Source organism: Arachis stenosperma, chromosome 3 (genome assembly GCF_014773155.1).
Source record: "Arachis stenosperma cultivar V10309 chromosome 3, arast.V10309.gnm1.PFL2, whole genome shotgun sequence".
In the NCBI taxonomy this organism is placed as follows: Eukaryota; Viridiplantae; Streptophyta; class Magnoliopsida; order Fabales; family Fabaceae; genus Arachis; species Arachis stenosperma.
The window spans coordinates 122,171,287-122,193,491 of record NC_080379.1 but is presented as its reverse complement, the minus strand read 5'-3'; the positions used below and the strand labels follow the sequence as shown (position 1 = coordinate 122,193,491).

Sequence of the window (22,205 nt, the reverse complement as noted above, 5' to 3'; positions counted from 1 at the left end):
CTTCATGATTGCTCCAAGGTATTTAGCAACTTGCTCTTCAGTGACATACTTATCCTCTTCAGAGGAAGAATACTCACCAGAGCTCATGAAAGGCAGAAGTAAGTCCAATGGAATCTCTATGGTTTCATTTTGAGCCTCAGATTCCCATGGTTCCTCATTAGGGAACTCATTGGAGGCTAGTGCACGCCCATTGAGGTCTTCCTCAGTGGCGTTCACTTCCTCTCCTTCCTCTCCAAATTCGGCCATGTTGATGGCCTTGCACTCTCCTTTTGGATTTTCTTCTGTGTTGCTTGGAAGAGTACTTGGAGGGAGTTCAGTAACTTTCTTGCTCAGCTGTCCCACTTGTGCCTCCAAATTTCTAATGGAGGACCTTGTTTCAGTCATGAAACTTTGAGTGGTTTTGATTAGATCAGAGACCATGGTTGCTAAGTCAGAGGGTCATTTTCTGATCAATTGTTTGTATCTTTCCCAAACTTCATAGAGGGATTCTCCATCCTTCTGTCTGAAGGTTTGGACTTCCACTCTAAGCTTACTCCATCTTTGTGGTGGAAAGAACTTTGCCAAGAAGGCATTGACTAGCTTTTCCCAAGAGTCCAGGCTTTCTTTAGGTTGAGAGTCCAACCATATTCTAGCTCTGTCTCTTACAGCAAAAGGGAATAGCATCAGTCTATAGACCTCAGGGTCTACCCCATTAGTCTTGACTGTGTCACAGATTTGCAAGAATTCAGCTAAGAACTGATGAGGATCTTCCATTGGAAGTCCATGGAACTTGCAATTCTGTTGCATTAGAGAAACTAATTGAGGTTTAAGCTCAAAGTTGTTTGCTCCAATGGCAGGGATAGAGATGCTTCTTCCATAGAAGTCGGGAGTAGGTGCAGTAAAGTCACCCAGCACCTTCCTTGCATTGTTGGCATTGTTGTTATTTTCGGCTGCCATGTCTTCTTCTTCTTTGAAGAATTCGGTTAGGTTCTCTACAGAGAGTTGTGCCTTAGCTTCTCTTAGCTTTCGCTTCAAGGTCCTTTCAGGTTCAGGGTCAGCTTCAACAATAATGCCTTTGTCTTTGTTCCTGCTCATATGAAAGAGAAGAGAACAAGAAAATGTGGAATCCTCTATGTCACAGTATAGAGATTCCTTGAGGTGTCAGAGGAAAAGAGAAATAGAAAGGAGAAGGAGAAGAAGAATTCGAACTTTAATTAGATAAGGTTCGAATTGTGCATTGAGAAGGAGTGGTACTCCATAAATAGAAGGATGTGGGAAGGAGGGAAGTAATTTTTCGAAAATTAATTAAAATATTTTGAAAACATTTTTGAAAAACACTAATTGATTTTCGAAAACAAAAGTGGAAAAGAAATCAAGTGATTTTTGAAAAAGGATTTGAAATTAGAAGTTTAAAAAGATTTGATTGAAAACTTATTTTGAAAAAGATGTGATTAGGAAGATATGATTGGTTTTAAAAAATGTGATTGAGAAGATATGATTTGAAAAACATTTTAAAAAGATTTGATTTGAAAACAATTTTGAAAAGATTTGATTTTAAAAATTAATGACTTGCCTAACAAGAAAAGATATGATTCAAACATTAAACCTTTCTCAACAGAAAAGGTAACAAATTTGAGATGTTCAATCAAATCATTAATTGTTAGTAAGTATCTTTGAAAAAGGAAAGAAATTGATTTTGAAAACATTTGATTGATAAGATTTGATTTGAAAAAGATTTGGTTTTGAAAAACTTTGAAAACTTGAAAAAAAATTTGATTTGAAAAAAAAAAAAAAAATCTTCCCCCTAGCACCATCCTGGCGTTAAACGCCCAGAATGGTATCCATTCTGGCGTTTAACGCCCAAAATGCACCCTTTTTGGGCGTTAAACGCCCAACCAGGTACCCTGGCTGGCGTTTAAACGCCAGTCTGTCCTTCTTCACTGGGCGTTTTGAACGCCCAGCTTTTTCTGTATAATTCCTCTGCAGTATGTTCTGAATCTTCAATTCTTTGTATTATTGACTTGAAAAGACACAAATTAAAAATATTTTTGGATTTTTAATAATCAAAATGCAACAAGAATCAAATAACAATGCATGCAAGACACCAAACTTAGCAGTTTGTATACTACTGACACTACATGAGACACATAAACACTCAAGTCAAAAGAATTCAAAGATCAGAGTAAGAAATCATCAAGAATTACTTGAAGATCCTTAAGACACATGAATGAATGTATGCAATTGACACCAAACTTAAGATAAGACACTAGACTTAAGCAAGAAACATCAAATATTTTTGGTTTTTATGATTTTGTGAATTTTTTTTTTTATTTTCGAAAATTAAGTGGAAAAAGATATCAAAATTCTTAATGAGAATTCCAGGAATCAGTGCAATGCTAGTCTAAGACTCCGGTCCAGGAATTAGACATGGCTTCACAACCAGCCAAGCTTTCAAAGAAAGCTTCGGTCCAAAACACTAGACATGGCCAAAGGCCAGCCAAGCCTTAGCAGATCACTGCTCCAAAAGCAAGATCAACAAGCTCTTGTGATGATAAGTTGAAACTTCGGTCCAATGAAATTAGACATGGCTTTACAGCCAGCCAGATTTCAGCAAATCATCATGAAACTCTAGAATTCATCTTCAAGAATTTCGAAAAAAATAAATGCCTAATCTAAGCAACAAGATGAACCGTCAGTTGTCCATACACAAGAACAATCCCCGGCAACGGCGCCAAAAACTTGGTGCACGAAATTGTGATCAATACTTTTCAAAACATAAACAATCCCTAGTAATGGCTCCAAAGACTTGGTGCTCAATACCATGGCATAAACACAACTTCGCACAACTAACCAGCAAGTGCACTGGGTCGTCCAAGTAATAAACCTTACGCGAGTAAGGGTCGATCCCACGGAGATTGGTGGTATGAAGCAAGCTATGGTCACCTTGTAAATCTCAGTCAGGCAGACTCAAATGGGTATAGTGATAAACGAATAAAGCATAAAGATAAAGATAGAGATACTTATGTATATCATTGGTGTAAGAGCTTCAGACAAGCGTATGAAGATGCCTTCCCTTCCGTCTCTCTGCTTTCCTACTGTCTTCATCCAATCCTTCTTACTCCTTTCCATGGCAAGCTTGTGTAGGGTTTCACCGTTGTCAGTGGCTACCTCCCATCCTCTCAGTGAAAATACGTCCCTGATGCTCTGTCACAGCATAGGGTAATCATCTGTCGGTTCTCGGTCCGGCCGGAATAGAATCCAGTGATTCTTTTGCGTCTGTCACTAACGCCCCGCCTTTCGGAGTTTGAAGCACGTCACAGTCATTCAATCATTGAATCCTACTCAGAATACCACAGACAAGGTTAGACCTTCCGGATTCTCTTGAATGCCGCCATCAGTTCTTGCCTATACCACGAAGACTCTGATCTCACGGAATGGCTGGCTCGTTTGTCAGGCGAGCACTCGGTTGTCAGGCGATCAACCATGCATCGTGCAATCAGAAATCCAAGAGATATTCACTAAGCCTCGGATGCTTGTAGAACAAGAGTGGTTGTCAGTCACTTTGTTCATAAGTGAGAATGGTGATGATCCGTGACAATCATCACCTTCATCAAGTTGAAGAACAAGTGATATCTTGGACAAAGAACAAGCGGAATTGAATAGAAGAACAATAGTAATTGCATTAATACTCGAGGTACAGCAGAGCTCCACACCTTAATCTATGGTGTGTAGAAACTCCACCGTTGAAAATACATAAGAACAAGGTCTAGGCATGGCCGTGAGGCCAGCCTCCCAAAGTGATCTAAGATAGCATGAAATTAGAAGATAGCTACCAAGATGTCAAATACAATAGTAAAAGGTCCTACTTATAGAAAACTAGTAGCCTAAGGTGTACAAAGATGAGTAAATGACATAAAAATCCACTTCCGGGCCCACTTGGTGTGTGCTTGGGCTGAGCAATGAAGCATTTTCGTGTAGAGACTTGTCTTGGAGTTAAACGCCAGCTTTTATGCCAGTTTGGGCGTTTAACTCCCATTTAGGTGCCAGTTCCGGCGTTTAACGCTGGAATTTCTTGAGGTGACTTTGAACGCCGGTTTGGGCCATCAAATCTTGGGCAAAGTATAGACTATCATATATTGCTGGAAAGCCCAGGATGTCTACTTTCCAACGCCGTTGAGAGGGCGCCAATTGGGCTTCTGTAGCTCCAGAAAATCCACTTCGAGTGCAGGGAGGTCAAAATCCAACAGCATCTGCAGTCCTTTTCAGTCTCTGAATCAGATTTTTGCTCAGAACCTTCAATTTCAGCCAGAAAATACCTGAAATCACAGAAAAACACACAAACTCATAGTAAAGTCCAGAAAAGTGAATTTTAACTAAAAACTAATAAAAATATACTAAAAACTAACTAGATCATACTAAAAACATACTAAAAACAATGCCAAAAAGTGTATAAATTATCCGCTCATCAATAACAGAGGTGACAAATGAGATGAGGAAAGGCTAGCCTTGCCAAGGTGGAAGACTTGTCCGCCACTTTATAGAGTTCTTGGGCTATAACCTCATGAACTTCCACTTCTTCTCCAATCATGATGCTATGAATCATGATGGCCCGGTCTAGAGTAACTTCGGACCGGTTGCTAGTGGGAATGATTGAGCGTTGGATAAACTCCAACCATCCTCTAGCCATGGGCTTGAGGTCATGCCTTCTCAATTGAATCGGCTTGCCTCTTGAATCTCTCTTCCATTGTGCGCCCTCTTCACATATGACTGTGAGGACTTGGTCCAACCTTTGATCAAAGTTGACCCTTCTAGTGTAAGGATGTTCATCTCCTTGCATCATGGGCAAGTTGAATGCTAACCTTACATTTTCCGGACTAAAATCCAAGTATTTCCCCCGAACCATTGTAAGATAATTCTTTGGATCCGGGTTCACACTTTGATCATGGTTCTTGGTGATCCATGCATTGGCATAGAACTCTTGAACCATCAAAATTCTGACTTGTTGAATGGGGTTGGTAAGCACTTCCCACTCTCTTCTTCGGATCTCATGGCGGATCTCCGGATATTCACCCTTTTTGAGTGAAAAGGGGACCTCGGGGATCACCTTCTTTAAGGCCACAACTTCATAGAAGTGGTCTTGATGCACCCTTGAGATGAATCTATCCATCTCCCATGACTCGGAGGTGGAAGCTTTTGCCTTCCCTTTCCTGTTTCTAGAGGTTTCTCCGGCCTTGGATGCCATAAATGGTTATGGAAAAACGAAAAAGCAACGCTTTTACCACACCAAACTTAAAATGTTTGCTCGTCCTCGAGCAAAAGAAGAAGGAAGAGAGTAGAAGAAGAAGAAATGAGGAAGAAGGGAGTGGCTTATGTATTCGGCCAAGGAGGGGGAGAAGTGGTGTTTAGGTTGTGTGAAAATGAAGGATTGAAGAAGGGTATTTATAGGAGAGAGGGGAGATGGGGTTCGGCCATTATGGGTGGGTTTGGGAGGGGAAGTGGTTTGAATTTGAAGGGTGAGGTTGGTGGGGTTTGATGAAGGATGGATGTGAGTGGTGAAGAGAAAGATGGGATTTGATAGGTGAAGGGGTTTTGGGGAAGAGGTAATGAGGTGATTGGTGAATGGGGGAAGAAGAGAGAGAGTGGTGGTGGGGTAGGTGGGGATCCTGTGGGGTGCACAGATCCTGTGGTGTCAAGGAAAAGTCATCCCTGCACCAAATGTTGCTCAAAATCACGTTTTGAGCCATTTCTGGCGTTAAACACCGGGCTGGTGCCCATTCCTGGCGTTTAACGCCAGGTTCTTGCCCTTTTCTGGCGTTTAACGCCAGTCTGGTGCCCCTTTCTGGCGTTAAACGCCCAGAATGGTGCCAGACTGGGCGTTAAACGCCCAACTGCTAGCCTCACTGGCGTTTAAACGCCAGTGAATTCTTCCTCCAGGGTGTGCTGTTTTTCTTCCTGTTTTTCATTCTGTTTTTGCTTTTTCAATGGATTTTGTGACTTTTTATGATCATCAACCTACAAAAAACATAAAATAACAAAAGAAAATATATAAAATATAATCATTGGGTTGCCTCCCAACAAGCGCTTCTTTAATGTCAGTAGCTTGACAGAGGGCTCTCATGGAGCCTCACAGATACTCAGAGCAATGTTGGAACCTCCCAACACCAAACTTAGAGTTTGAATGTGGGGGTTCAACAGCAAACTTAGAGTTTGGTTGTGGCCTCCCAACACCAAACTTAGAGTTTGACTGTGGGGGCTCTGCTTGACTCTGATTTGAGAGAATCTCTTCATGCTTCTTCTCCATGGTGACAGAGGGGTATCCTTGAGCCTTAAACACAAAGGACTCTTCATTCACTTGAATGATCAGTTCTCCTCCATCAACATCAATCACAGCCTTTGCTGTGGCTAGGAAGGGTCTGCCAAGGATGATGGATTCATCCATGCACTTCCCAGTCTCTAGGACTATGAAATCAGTAGGGATGTAATGGTCTTCAACTTTTACCAAAACATTCTCTACAAGTCCATGAGCTTGTTTTCTTGAGTTGTCTGCCATCTCTAATGAGATTCTTGCAGCTTGTACCTCAAAGATCCCTAGCTTCTCCATTACAGAGAGAGGCATGAGGTTCACACTTGACCCTAAGTCACACAGAGCCTTCTTGAAGGTCATGGTGCCTATGGTACAAGGTATGGAAAACTTCCCAGGATCTTGTCTCTTTTGAGGTAATTTCTGCCTAGACAAGTCATCCAGTTCTTTGGTGAGCAAAGGGGTTTTATCCTCCCAAGTCTCATTTCCAAATAACTTGTCATTTAGCTTCATGATTGCTCCAAGGTATTTAGCAACTTGCTCTTCAGTGACATACTCATCCTCTTCAGAGGAAGAATACTCATTAGAGCTCATGAAAGGCAGAAGTAAGTCCAATGGAATCTCTATGGTCTCATTTTGAGCCTCAGATTCCCATGGTTCCTCATTGGGGAACTCAGAGGAGGTTGGTGCACGCCCACTGAGGTCTTCCTCAGTGGCATCCTCTTCCTCTCTTTCCTCTCCAGATTCGGCCATGTTGATGGCCTTGCACTCTCCTTTTGGATTTTCTTCTGTATTGCTTGGAAGAGTACTTGGAGGGAGTTCAGTAATTTTCTTGCTCAGCTGTCCCACTTGTGCCTCCAAATTTCTAATGGAGGACCTTGTTTCAGTCATGAAACTTTGAGTGGTTTTGATTAGATCAGAGACCATGGTTGCTAAGTCAGAGGGGTTCTGCTTAGAGTTCTCTGTCTGTTGCTGAGAAGATGATGGAAAAGGCTTGCTATTGCTAAACCTGTTTCTTTCACCATTATTGTTATTGAAACCTTGTTGAGGTCTCTCTTGATTCTTCCATGAGAAATTTGGGTGATTTCTCCATGAATAATTATAGGTGTTTCCATAGGGTTCTCCTAGGTAATTCACCTCTTCCATTGAAGGGTTCTCAGGATCATAAGCTTCTTCCTCAGATGAAGCATCCTTAGTACTGCCAAGTGCATTTTGCATTCCAGACAGACTTTGAGAAATCAAATTGACTTGTTGAGTCAATATCTTATTCTGAGCCAGTATGGCATTCAGAGTATCAATCTCAAGAACTCCTTTCTTCTGACTAGTCCCATTGTTCACAGGATTCCTTTCAGAAGTGTACATGAATTGGTTATTTGCAACCATTTCAATGAGCTCTTGAGCTTCTGTAGGCGTCTTCTTCAGATGAAGAGATCCTCCAGCAGAGCTATCCAAAGACATCTTGGATAGTTCAGAGAGACCATCATAGAAAATACCTATGATGCTCCATTCAGAAAGCATGTCTGAGGGACATTTTCTGATTAATTGTTTGTATCTTTCCCAAGCTTCATAGAGGGATTCTCCATCCTTCTGTCTGAAGGTTTGGACTTCCACTCTAAGCTTACTCCATTTTTGAGGTGGAAAGAACTTTGCCAAGAAGGCATTGACTAGCTTTTTCCAAGAGTCCAGGCTATCTTTAGGTTGTGAGTCCAACCATATTCTAGCTCTGTCTCTTACAGCAAAAGGGAATAGCATCAGTCTGTAGACCTCAAGGTCAACCCCATTAGTCTTGACTGTGTCACAGATTTGCAAGAACTCAGCTAAAAACTGATGAGGATCTTCCATTGGAAGTCCATGGAACTTGCAATTCTGTTGCATTAGAGAAACTAATTGAGGCTTAAGCTCAAGGTTGTTTGCTCCAATGGCAGGGATAGAGATGCTTCTCCCATAGAAATTGGGAGTAGGTGCAGTAAAGTCACCCAGCACCTTCCTTGCATTGTTGGCATTGTTGTTGTTTTCGGCTGCCATGGGTTCTTCTTCTTTGAAGAATTTGGTTAGGTCCTCTACAGAGAGTTGTGCCTTAGCTTCTCTTAGCTTTCGCTTCAAGGTCCTTTCAGGTTCAGGGTCAGCTTCAACAAGAATGCCTTTGTCTCTGCTCCTGCTCATATGAAAGAGAAGAGAACAAGAAAATGTGGAATCCTCTATGTCACAGTATAGAGATTCCTTGAGGTATCAGAGGAAAAGAAAAATAGAAGAAGGAGGTAGAAGAATTCGAACTTGATTAGATAGAGTTCGAATTGTGCATTAAGAAGGAGTGATACTCCATAAATAGAAGGATGTTAGAAGAAGGGAAGAGAATTTTCGAAAATTAGTTAGAAAGATGTCAAAAACATTTTGAAAAATTGATTGATAATTTTCGAAAATTCAAAGTGGAAAAGAAATCAAGTGATTTTTGAAAAAGATTTTGAAATTAGAAATTAAAAAGATTTGATTGAAAACTAATTTTGAAAAGATGTGATTTTTAAAAATATGATTGGTTTTAAAAAATGTGATTGAGAAGATATGATTTGAAAAATATTTTAAAAAGATTTGATTTGAAAACAATTTTAAAAGATATGATTTTAAAAATTAATGACTTGCCTAACAAGAAAAGATATGATTCAAACATTAAACCTTTCTCAACAGAAAAGGCAATATACTTGAAATGTTCAATCAAATCATTAATTGTTAGTAAGTATCTTTGAAAAAGGAAAGTAATTGATTTTGAAAACATTTGATTGAAAAGATATGATTTGAAAAAGATTTGATTTTAAAAAACTTTGAAAACTTGAAAAAAATTGATTTTGAAAACAAAATCTTCCCCCTTTAGCCATCCTGGCGTTAAACGCCCAGAATGGTATCCATTCTGGCGTTTAACGCCCAAAATGCACCCTTTTTGGGCGTTAAACGCCCAACCAGGTACCCTGGCTGGCGTTTAAACGCCAGTCTGTCCTTCTTCACTGGGCGTTTTGAACGCCCAGCTTTTTCTGTATAATTCCTCTGCAGTATGTTCTGAATCTTCAATTCTTTGTATTATTGACTTGAAAAGACACAAATAAAAATATTTTTGGATTTTTAATAGTCAAAATGCAGTAAGAATCAAATAACAATGCATGCAAGACACCAAACTTAGCAGTTTGTATACTACTGACACTATATGAGACACATAAACACTCAAGTCAAAAGAATTCAAAGATCAGAGTAAGAAATCATCAAGAATTACTTGAAGATCCTTAAGAAACATGAATGAATGTGTGTAATTGACACCAAACTTAAGATGAGACACTAGACTCAAGCAAGAAACATCAAATATTTTTGGTTTTTTTATGATTTTGTGAATTTTTTTTTTTCGAAAATTATATAAAAAGAAAAATAAAGGTTTCAGAATTCTCAAATTGAATTTCCAGGAATCATTGCAATGCTAGTCTAAGACTCCGGTCCAGGAACTAGACATGGCTTCACAGCCAGCCAAGCTTTCAAAGAAAGCTTCGGTCCAAAACACTAGACATGGCCAATGGCCAGCCAAGCCTTAGCAGATCATTGCTCCAATAGCAAGATTGATAGAGATCAACAAGCTATTGTGATGATCAGTTGAAACCTCGGTCCAATAAGACTAGACATGGCTTTTCAGCCAGCCAGATTTCAACAGATCATCATGAAACACTAGAATTCATTTTTAAGAACTCTGAAAAAAAAAATACCTAATCTAAGCAACAAGATGAACCGTCAGTTGTCCATACACAAACAATCCCCGGCAACGGCGCCAAAAACTTGGTGCACGAAATTGTGATCACTACTTTGTCCATATTCAAATAATCCCCGGTAATGGCTCCAAAGACTTGGTGCTCAATACCATGGCATAAACACAACTTCGCACAACTAACCAGCAAGTGCACTGGGTCGTCCAAGTAATAAACCTTACGCGAGTAAGGGTCGATCCCACGGAGATTGTTGCTATGAAGCAAGCTATGGTCACCTTGTAAATCTCAGTCAGGCAGACTCAAATGGGTATAGTGATAAACGAATAAAGCTTAAAGATAAAGATAGAGGTACTTATGCATATCATTGGTGAGAGCTTCAGATAAGCGTATGAAGATGCCTTCCCTTCCGTCTCTCTGCTTTCCTACAGTCTTCATCCAATCCTTCTTACTCCTTTCCATGGCAAGCTCATGTAGGGTTTCACCGTTGTCAATGGCTACCTCCCATTCTGTCACAGCATAGCGGAATTCAGCTGTCGGTTCTCGGTCAGGCCGGAATAGAATCCATCGATCCTTTTGCGTCTGTCACTAACGCCCCGCCTGCTAGGAGTTTGAAGCACGTCACAGTCATTCAATCATTGAATCCTACTCAGAATACCACAGACAAGGTTAGACCTTCCGGATTCTCTTGAATGCCGCCATCAGTTCTCGCCTATACCACGAAGATTTCGGTTAAAGAATCCAAGAGATATTCACTAGAGCCTTGGTTGCTTGTAGAACAAAAGTGGTTGTCAGTCACCTTGTTCATAGGTGAGAATGATGATGAGTGTCACGGATAATCACATTCATCAAGTTGAAGAACAAGTGATATCTTGGACAAAGAACAAGCGGAATTGAATAGAAGAACAATAGTAATTGCATTAATACTCGAGGTACAGCGGAGCTCCACACCTTAATCTATGGTGTGTAGAAACTCCACCGTTGAAAATACATAAGAACAAGGTCTAGGCATGGCCGTGAGGCCAGCCTCCCAGTGATCTAAGAACTAGATGTCCAAAGATGATCAAAGGATCTAAAAATAATCCAAAGATCCAAAGATGAAAATACAATAGTAAGAGGTCCTACTTATAGAAAACTAGTAGCCTAGGGTGTACAGAGATGAGTAAATGACATAAAAATCCACTTCCGGGCCCACTTGGTGTGTGCTTGGGCTGAGCAATGAAGCATTTTCGTGTAGAGACTCCTCTTGGAGTTAAACGCCAGCTTTGGTGCCAGTTTGGGCGTTTAACTCCCATTTTGGTGCCAGTTCCGGCGTTTAACGCTAGAATTTCTTGAGGTGACTTTGAACGCCAGTTTGGGCCATCAAATCTTGGGCAAAGTATGGACTATCATATATTGCTGGAAAGCCCAGGATGTCTACTTTCCAACGCCGTTGAGAGCGCGCCAATTGGGCTTTTGTAGCTCCAGAAAATCCACTTCGAGTACAGGGAGGTCAGAATCCAACAGCATCTGCAGTCCTTTTGAGTCTCTGGATCAGATTTTTGCTCAGATCCCTCAATTTCAGCCAGAAAATACCTGAAATTACAGAAAAACACACAAACTCATAGTAAAGTCCAGAAAAGTGAATTTTAATTAAAAACTAATAAAAATATACTAAAAACTAACTAGATCACACTAAAAACATACTAAAAACAATGCCAAAAAGCATACAAATTATCCGCTCATCAATGCGGCACACTTCTCATTCCTTTGACCACACTTTCTTTTCCTTGGGCCACGCTTCCTTAGCCCACGCTTTTCCTTTTCTTTTCTTTTCTTCACCTACAATAAACCAAAACAACCACTCAAAGTATCACTAAATTCAAGAGGCTTGTAAATCAATTAAAATTCAATTAAAATTAGCTTAAACCTCATGGATTAACATTAATTTCATGGTGGTTGCTTGATTTAAAGAAGTTGTGCATTTTCACTCCAAATCACTTACTTAAGAAGCAAGAAAGTGCATAAAGACTAACAAAACAAGTGAAATTAGCTTGAAAAATGGGTATATGATGACTTGTCATCAGTGCTACCTTACTAAAGTCCTAAATAAATCTCCTGTAAAAACCTGCATGGCCAAGGAACGAACGGACTTCCCTCACAGAAGAGGGGTAAGGTAAACTAGAAATAACATTCACCTTTGCTGGGTCTACAAAAATGCCATTATTAGATACCACATGTCCTAATACAATCCATTGTTTTACCATAAAGTGACATTTTTCAAAATTTAATACAAGGTTTGTATTAACACATCTATCTAATACTCTAGATAATCCATCTAAGCAAAGGCTAAAAGAATCACCATAAACGCTAAAATCGTCCATAAAAACTTCCATACAATCCTCAATAAGGTCAGAGAAAAGACTCATCATGCACCTTTGGAAGGTAGCTGGTGCATTGCACAAGCCAAAGGGCATTCTCTTATAAGCATACGTTCCGAAGGGACATGTAAAAGTGGTCTTTTTCTGATCCTTAGGGGCTATATGAATTTGGAAATAACCTGTGTAACCATCTAAAAAACAATAATGTGATTTACCTGACAGGCGATTGATGAGCGGATAATTTATACGCTTTTTGGCATTGTTTTTAGGTAGTTTTTAGTAAGTTCAAGCTACTTTTAGGGATGTTTTCATTAGTTTTTATGTTAAATTCACATTTCTGGACTTTACTATGAGTTTGTGTGTTTTTCTGTGATTTCAGGTAATTTCTGGCTGAAATTGAGGGACTTGAGCAAAACTCTGAAAAAGGCTGACAAAAGGACTGCTGATGCTGTTGGAATCTGACCTCCCTGCACTCGAAATGGATTTTCTGGAGCTACAGAACTCCAATTGGCGCGCTCTCAACGGCGCCAAAAACTTGGTGGACGAAATTGTGATTCCTTCTTTTCTAATTCGAAACAATCCCCGGTAATGGCTCCAAAAACTTAGTTGAACGGGATTGTGAATGAACAAGAGACACAATAGTTTTTGTGTACATGATTTTACCCCATGGTTTTGTGCACCAAGTTTTTGGAGCCATTACCGGGGATTGTTTCGAATTAGAAAAGAAGGAATCACAATTTCGTCCACCAAGTTTTTGGCGCCGTTGCCGGGGATTGTTCGAGTATGGACAACTGACGGTTCATCTTGTTGCTCAGATTAGGTAATTTTTATTTTATTTTAAAAAAAAAATTTCGAAAATCTTTTCAAAATCTTCTCCCTATTTTCGAAAATTACTCAAAAAAAAAATTTTTTTATGCATTCTGGAGCTTCATGAAACATGTTGAAGCCTGGCTGGCTGTAAAGCCATGTCTAAATTCTTTTGGACTGAGGCTTCAAAACCATCTTCATAGAGGCAAGTTAATTTGATTATTAGCTGTATGCTAAAGCTTGGCTGGCCATTGGCCATGTCTAGTGTTTTGGACCGGAGCTTTCACAAAAGCTTGGCTGGCTATTAAGCCATGTCTAATTCCTGGACTGGAGCTTTAAATTAACATTGCGAAGATTCCTGGAATTCATATTAAAAATTTTGAATTTCTTATTTTATTTTTCCTATATATTTTTCGAAAAAATCAAATAAAATACAAAAAAAAAATTAGAAAAATCATAAAAATCAAAAATATTTTGTGTTTCTTGTTTGAGTCTTGTGTCAAGTCATAAGTTTGGTGTCAATTGCATGTTCATCTTTTTCTTGCATAAAATTTTTTGAAAAAATTCATGCATTCATAGTGTTCATCATGATCTTCAAGTTGTTCTTGATGAACTTTCTTGTTTGATCTTCATATTTTCTTGTTTTGTGTTGTATGTTGTTTTTCATATGCATTCTTGCATTCATAGAGTCTAAACATGAAAAATTTCTAAGTTTGGTGTCTTGCATGTTTTCTTTTCTTGAAAATTTTTCAAAAATATGTTCTTGATGTTCATCATGATCTTCAAAGTGTTCTTGGTGTTCATCTTGACATTCATAGTGTTCTTGCATGCATCATGTGTTTTGATTCAAAATTTTCATGCATTGAGTATTTTTAGTGTTATTCTCTCTCATCAAAAAAAAAATATCTTATCTTTTTAAATCTTATCTTTTTAAAATCTTTTTCAAAAATCATATCTTTTCCATTTTTTCATCATTTTCGAAAATTTCAAAAATCTTTTTCAAAATATTTTCAAAATCTTTTTCTTATCTTTACATCATATTTTCGAAAATTGCATCAAAAATTAATGTTTTGATTCAAAAATTTCAAGTTTGTTACTTTCTTGTTAAGAAAGATTCAAATTTTAAGTTCTAGAATCATATCTTGTGATTTCTTGTGAGTCAAGTCATTAATTGTGATTTTAAAATTCAAATCTTTTTCAAAACTAATTTCAATCTTATCTTTTCAAAACCATATCTTTTTAAATCATATCTTTTATATCATATATTTTTCAAAATTTTATCTTTTTCAAAAATTTGATTTTAAAATATCTTTTCTAACTTCTTATCCTCTTATCTTTTCAAATTTGATTTTAATATCTTTTTCAACTAACTAATTAATTTTTTGTTTGTTTCTTATCTTTTTCAAAACCACCTAACTACTTTTCCCTCTCTAATTTTCGAAAATACCTCCCTCTTTTTCAAAAATTCTTTTTAATTAATTAATTGTTCTAAATTTTAGTTTTAAAAAAAAAATTTACTAACCCCTTTTTTAAAAATTATTTTTCGAAAATTCTCCCTCTCTTTTCTTATTTTATTTAATTAATTATTTACTAACATCTCTCTTCACCTCTCTTCATCTCCAATCACTGCCTCTATCCTCACCATTGTGATTGGATTCTCCACTTTTATTCCTTTCTTCTTCTACTAACAATAAGGAACCTCTTTACTGTGACATAGAGGATTCCTCTTTCTTTTCTTGTTCTCTTCTTCCCTATATGAGCAGGAACAAGGAAAAAGGCTTGCTAAAAAAAAATGGCAAGCAATATTTTAAGTTTGGTGTGGTAAAAGCATAGCTTTTTGCTTTTCCAATACCATTAATGGCACCTAAAGCCAGAGAAACCTCAAAAGAAAGACTAATATAAGCCGTCATAGCTCAGTGGTAGAACATGTGGCTGCAAATCAAGAGATTCCTGAGATACCTCAGGGAATAAGTTATCCTCCACACAAATATTGGAAACAACTAAGGGGAGGAACACCAAAATTACTAGGAGTCATTCAACAGAAGCAAGGAAGAGACATAGAGGAGCTCAAAGAGCACCATTGGACCTTCAAGAAAGCGCCACCCTCATTCAGGTGGACTCATTCCTTGTTCTAAAAATTTTTTTTTCTATTTTTCGTTTTTTTTTTATATGTTTATCTATTACATGATCATTAGTAGGTAGCAACTATGTCTTAAAGCTATGAATAAAATCCATTAATCCTTCACCTCTCTTAAAAGAAAAATGTTTTAATTCAAAAGAACAAGAAGTACATAAATTTCGAAAATAGCTCTTGAAATTAATTTAATTATATTGATGTGGTGACAATACTTTTTGTTTTCTGAATGAATGCTTGAACAGTGCATATGTCTTTTGATCTTGTTGTTTATGAATGTTAAAATTGTTGTCTCTTGAAAGAATGATGAACAAAGAGAAATGTTATTGAGGATCTGAAAAATCATGAAATTGATTCTTGAAGCAAGAAAAAGCAGTGAAAAAAAGAAGCATTCGAAAAAAAAAAAGTGTATATAGAAAAAGAAGGAGCAGTAGAAAAAGCCAATAGCCCTTAAAACCAAAAGGCAAGGGTGAAAAGGATCCAAGGCTTTGAGCATCAATGGATAGGAGGGCCCAAGGAAATAAAATCCAGGCCTAAGCGGCTAAATCAAGCTGTCCCTAACCATGTGCTTGTGTCATGAAGGTCCAAGTAAAAAGCTTGAGACTAAGTGGTTAAAGTCGTGATCCAAGACAAAAGAGTGTGCTTAAGAGCTCTGGACACCACTAACTGGGGACTCTAGCAAAGCTGAGTCACAATCTGAAAAGGTTCACCCAGTTATGTGTCTGTGGCATTTATGTATCCGGTGGTAATACTGGAAAACAAAGTGCTTAGGGCCACAGCCAAGACTCATAAGTAGCTGTGTTCAAGAATCAACATGCTTAACTAGGAAAGTCAATAACACTATCCGAAATTCTAAGTTCCTAGAGAAGCCAATCATTCTGAACTTCAAAGGAAAAAGTGAGATGCCAAAACTGTTCAGAAGCAAAAAGCTAAAAGTCCCGCTCATTTAATTATAATTAATATTCATTGATATTCTGGAATTTATAGTATATTCTCTTCTTTTTATCCTATTTGATCTTCAGTTGCTTGGGGACAAGCAACAATTTAAGTTTGGTGTTGTGATGAGCGGATAATTTATACGCTTTTTGGCATTGTTTTTAGGTAGTTTTTAGTAAGTTCAAGCTACTTTTAGGGATGTTTTCATTAGTTTTTATGTTAAATTCACATTTCTAGACTTTACTATGAGTTTGTGTGTTTTTCTGTGATTTCAGGTAATTTCTGGCTGAAATTGAGGGACTTGAGCAAAACTCTGAAAAAGGCTGACAAAAGGACTGCTGATGCTGTTGGAATCTGACCTCCCTGCACTCGAAATGGATTTTCTGGAGCTACAGAACTCCAATTGGCGCGCTCTCAACGGCGCCAAAAACTTGGTGGACGAAATTGTGATTCCTTCTTTTCTAATTCGAAACAATCCCCGGTAATGGCTCCAAAAACTTAGTTGAACGGGATTGTGAATGAACAAGAGACACAATAGTTTTTGTGTACATGATTTTACCCCATGGTTTTGTGCACCAAGTTTTTGGAGCCATTACCGGGGATTGTTTCGAATTAGAAAAGAAGGAATCACAATTTCGTCCACCAGCGATCCAGCATTTGATCAATGAATGGAAGTGGGTAGTGATCCTTACGGGTAGCTTGGTTGAGACACCTGTAATCAATGCAGACTCTCCAAGCATTCTGAACTCTAGTTGCTATGAGCTCTCCATGCTCATTCTTCACTGTAGTGACTCCAGACTTCTTGGGCACCACTTGTACTGGGCTTACCCATTCACTGTCTGAAATGGGATATATGATACCTGCTTCCAATAGTCTGGTCACTTCCTTTTTGACGACTTCCAAGATGGTGGGATTCAGTCTTCTCTGGGGTTGGCGGATAGGTCTTGCTCCTTCCTCTAAAAATATTCTGTGCTCACATACCTGAGGGTCGATGCCTATGATGTCTGCCAAACTCTATCCAATTGCTTTCTTGTGCTTCCTCAGCACATTAAGTAGCTGCTCTTTCTGTTCAGGAGTGAGATCCTGTGCAATAATAACTGGAAACTTCTGCCCTTCTTCAAGATAAGCGTATTTGAGATGTGGAGGGAGAGGTTTCAACTCAGTCTTCTGGTCATGGGTAGGCTCTGGATTGTCTGGAGCTTGTGAAAATCCAGAAGTGTCCTTATTGTTAGCTAATAGAGTCCCCACACTTGGACTTTGTTCTGTGTACTTCTCTTCCAGTTCTTCCTGGTGAATTTCAGCTACAGTTTCATCTATGACATCACATTGGAAGATGGAATGATCTTCTGGAGGGTTGTTTGTGACTCCATTCAAATTGAAGATTGCTATTCGGCCATCTATTTCAAAGGAATATGTTCCGGAAAAAGGCATCTAATCAGAATCTTGATGTCTTCAGGAATGGTCTGCCAAGTAAGATTGATGATGGCTTATCTGAGTCATTATTGAGCATCTCCAAGATATAGAAATCAGTGGGAAATGTGAGCCCTTTAATGTTTACTAAAACATCTTCAGCAACTCCAGCTACTGTAATAATGCTTTTATCTGCCAACACAAAATGAGCTGCCAACCTTTTCAAGGGAGGGAGCCTTAAAACATCATATACAGATAAAGGCATAATACTAACACATGCTCCCAAATCACACATGCAATCATAAATTACTACACCACCAATAGTACAACTAACTATACAAGGGCCTGGGTCACTACATTTTTCAGGTAAACTTCCCATTAAAGCAGATATGGAACTTCCTAAAGGAATAGTTTCTAATTCATTAATTTTGTCCTTATGTATACATAAATCTTTTAGAAACTTTGCATATTTAGGTACTTGTTGAATGACGTCAAAAAAGGGAACAGTTACCTCAACCTTTTTGAAGATTTCTACCATTTTGGGGTCAGGTTCCAACTGTTTCTTGGGCTTCCTTGAAAGTTGTGGAAATGGAATAGGAGTGGTGTTTTCTGCAGTGTCTGCGCCTTTCGGTGCTTTCTCCTGTGGTTGAGCCTCTTCTCTCTCAGCTATGTCCTATATGTCCTCTTCCTCTTCAACATCTTCTAATTCCACAACCTCTTCAGCTGAGGCGTGTTCTGTGGGGCGTGGTTCCTCCTGACTTCTCTCCTGCAGTGTGGTTCCAGACCTTAGGGTGACGGCATTAATACCACCCTTCGGGTTGGGGAGTGGTTGAAAGGGGAGTCCACCAGAGCTTGAGGACTGGTTATTGGAAATTTGCATTGATCCCATCTGTGAGACAAGAGTTTGTAAAGTAGAAGTGACAGTAGAAGTGAAAGTATCCAGGGTTGTTTTAAGATGATCCTCCATAGCTTGATGTCTCTGAACAATGGTTTGTAGTAAGTTAGCATTAGGAGATGAAGAGATGCTGGTGGCCTGAGAGGTTTGCTGAGGGGCTTGAGGTTGTCTTAAATGAGGTGCTCTGTAAGGTTGATTCTGCTGCCTGTTGTGATTGTTGTTCCACCTCTGGTTTCCATTGTTATCTCTGCCTCATCTGTTAGAATTGTCTCTCCAGCCTTAGTTGGAATTATCTCTCCAGCCTTGGTTGGAATTATCCTGCCATCCTTGATTATAGTTGCCACCTTGACTGTACCCTTGATTGGGGCGGTCATAAAAATTGTGAGTGGCTTCTACAGTATTGTCTTATTGTTGGAGCTGCGGACACTCATCGGTATAGTGACTATAATCTGCACAGATGCCGCACACTCTTTGTGGGACTAACTGCTGGCTGTGCTGTGGTGGAGAAGGCTGAACTTGCTGAGATTGTTGTTGATTCAGTTGCATCTGCTTCAGCAAGTTAGTAATTTCACATAGACTCTGGGTTATAGCGGTAGTCTCTGTATTAATGGATACCTCCGCAACAGCTCTTGATCGACTTTGTCTTTGTCTATAATTCCTAGTAGAGTCAGCTAAGTCTCTGATCAATTCCCATGCTTCATCTGTAGTCTTGTTCTTTTTCATAGAACCATTGCAAGCACCTTCCAGTGTGGTTCTATCCTGAGGTTTCAGACCTTGTGTAAAGTAACCGAGTAAGATGACCTTGTCAATCATATGATGGGGACATGCATTTCGAAGTGTATTGAAGCGTTCTAAGTATTCATAGAGGGTTTCAGATTCATCTTGGACGATCATAGACATGTCCTTCCTTAGCTTGTCAACAACTTCAGCTGGAAAGAATTTATCCAGAAATTCTCTCCTAAGTGTATCCCAGTTGGAAATAGTTTCTCTGGGCTGAGTGTAGTACCACTCTCTTGCCTTTTCCTCTAGAGAAAACGGGAAGGCTTTTAATAGAATAGAGATTTCATCAGCTCCATCACGCTTAACAGTAGAGCAAGCGGTGTGGAAATCCCTAAGATGCTTGATAGGCTCCTGAGCAGGTAAGCCATGAAATTTGGGCATCAAGTTGAGTAGTGAAGATTTTATTTCAAAATCTACAACTACTGCTGGGTAGTGCCCCTGGAATGGTTGGAGCGTAAAATCAGGGGCTCCTTCCTCCTGGATGGTAACTCTTCTGGGTGCTGCCATGTCACCTGCACGTAAATGAACTGGATCAGTAGAAAGGGGGGTTGTTTCTTCCTTAAATGACGGTTCTGATTCGTCCTCAAAGAGGAGTCGCGTACGCCTAGCTCGCCTTATATGTGAAAGAGTTCTTTCAATTTCAGGGTCAAATGCTGGCAAGCTTGGATCAGGAAGCGAACGCGTCATTTAACGAAAGAAACGTGCAGTTCATAGTGATAAAATGAAAAGAAAAAAAATTGTAATAAAAATAAATACCAATCAATAAATTAACACACTATTGCAACTCCCCGGCAACGGCGCCAAAAATTGATGTGAGCGGAAATTGATGAATTAAAAATTATTAAAATGGTTGCGTTGTAAGTATAGTTCTTAACTCACCAAAATCTGCCTATCAATTTAAAATGTGTCACAGAAAATTTAAATTAAAAATTACTGGGAGTATGAATCCCAGGTCGTCTCCCAACGAGTTGCAGAAAGTGTGCAATTTTATTAACCAGAGGTTTTCAAAGAAGTGAATTTTGTAACAGGAAATTTAAAGTTAATAGAATTGAATAATGTAAGTAAAAAGCCTTGACTGGGAGTTGATCAGTTAGAATCTCTAATGTTGCTGGAATTCTCTCAAAGTAATTGATAATTAAAGATTGGTTTGTTTAATTATCCCTTACTAAGTAAGGGAAAGTCAAACAAATTGGAATGCTATGTCTGTTCACAAGTTGTAATTCAATTAATAAAAATGTGTTGGTATTAGTGACTAGAGAGCAATCCAATAATTATCCCAATTACAAATTCTCTTTCAATCCTTCCAACTCAAGAGTTCCTTTCAATCAACTCCTCATCAAGTGAGGGGAACTACTCGCTCATTGTAAATAACAAATTCATAACATATGAAAAGGAATTAAAAGAAGACATGATTATTAGAATGTAAAATGGATTAAAATGAAAGGAATAATTCTCGTATTAAATAATCATAAAAATATTTAAATGATAAAATTGAACAAAGCAAAGAACATGGAAGAATAAAACCAAGTTAAGAAAACGAACTAGAGTGACGAAGTCTTGATGAGGCAATGACTCTTCTCAATATCCCAATGCCAAAAATAGTAGAAAAATAAAATCCTAAAAGTATCAATTGTTCAGAGAAGGAAAAACCTAGAGGAGGAGTAAAACTAGATCTAAAAACTCAAAACTGTGTAGAATGAATGTTGTGTTTGTTTCTGCATATTCTCTGGTTCTAGTCTGCTGTTCCGGGCTGAAAACTGGGTCGAAATAGGGTCCAACATTACCCCCAACAAATTCTGCAGATTATGCAGATCGCACATGTCATGCGATCGCGTCACTCATGCGGACGCGTCACTCGCGCTTTTCCATGCCACGCGTTCGCGTCGTCCACGCTACCGCGTCGCTTGAGCTTTTCCAATCCGTGCGGCCACGTGATCCATGCGGCCGCATCACTGCGATTTGCTCTTCTTCGCGCGGTCGCGTGAGCCATGCGACCGCGTCACTTCTCGCTAGTTATCTCCTCAAATTCTTGTGTTCCTTCCATTTTTCGCTAGCTTCCTTTCCAATCTCTAACTCATTCATGCCCTGTAAAGTCTGAAACACTCAACACACAGATCACGGCATCGAATGGGATAAAGGAGAATTAAAAGTACATAATTAAAGTCTTTAGGAAGCAGTTTTCAAACATGTAATGAATTCAGGAAGGAAATCTAAATGCATGTTATTTTAATGAATAAGTGGGTAAGGATCACGATAAAACCACACAATTAAACATAATATAAACCATAAAATAGTGGTTTATCACCTGTCTCAACACCAATGTTTAAATTTTCTTTGTTAAATTAGTTGTTGTATTTGCATGTTTGTTTGATTTTGTGCATATTTTACCACTTGGTTGAAGTAATATTTTCTTTTTCAAGAAACTTTTTATAGAATTTCACTAATTTGAATTAAACTTTTTGAAAAACTTGTTTGAAGAAATATTATTTTGGAACGTGGTTTAGAGCTCGAACACACAAAACCAGTGAGATTTTGAGCCTAATTGATTGGTTGCATCTTATCAACCAATATTTTATTTTTTTTGGTGTGTGTTATTCTCTCTAAAATTGTGATCTTTGTCTTGCTTGATTCTATATTTTCATTGTTTAATGTATACATACACTTATATGATTGAGGCCTTATTTCACTGAGCTTACAAACCCATATAGCCTTACCCTTTCACTATCATTTGCAAACCAATGTTGAGCCTATTATACCCCTTTGTTCTTTACTTTAGCTCAACACTAACTCTAAGCGGAAAACAATAATGTCCTTAATTTGAATCCTTGGTTAGCTTAGACTAGTGAGAGTACTTATGATCTAAGTGTGG

General features: G+C 38.5%; 1 non-coding gene across 1 annotated transcript; it reads left to right on the top strand.

Annotated features, from left to right (window-relative positions):
• Positions 1–7,792: 7,792 nt before the first annotated feature.
• Positions 7,793–7,900, top strand: LOC130971345 (small nucleolar RNA R71). The gene has a single exon (XR_009082568.1). It is a non-coding gene; the product is annotated as a small nucleolar RNA R71 (small nucleolar RNA).
• The last annotated feature ends 14,305 nt before the right edge of the window (positions 7,901–22,205 follow it).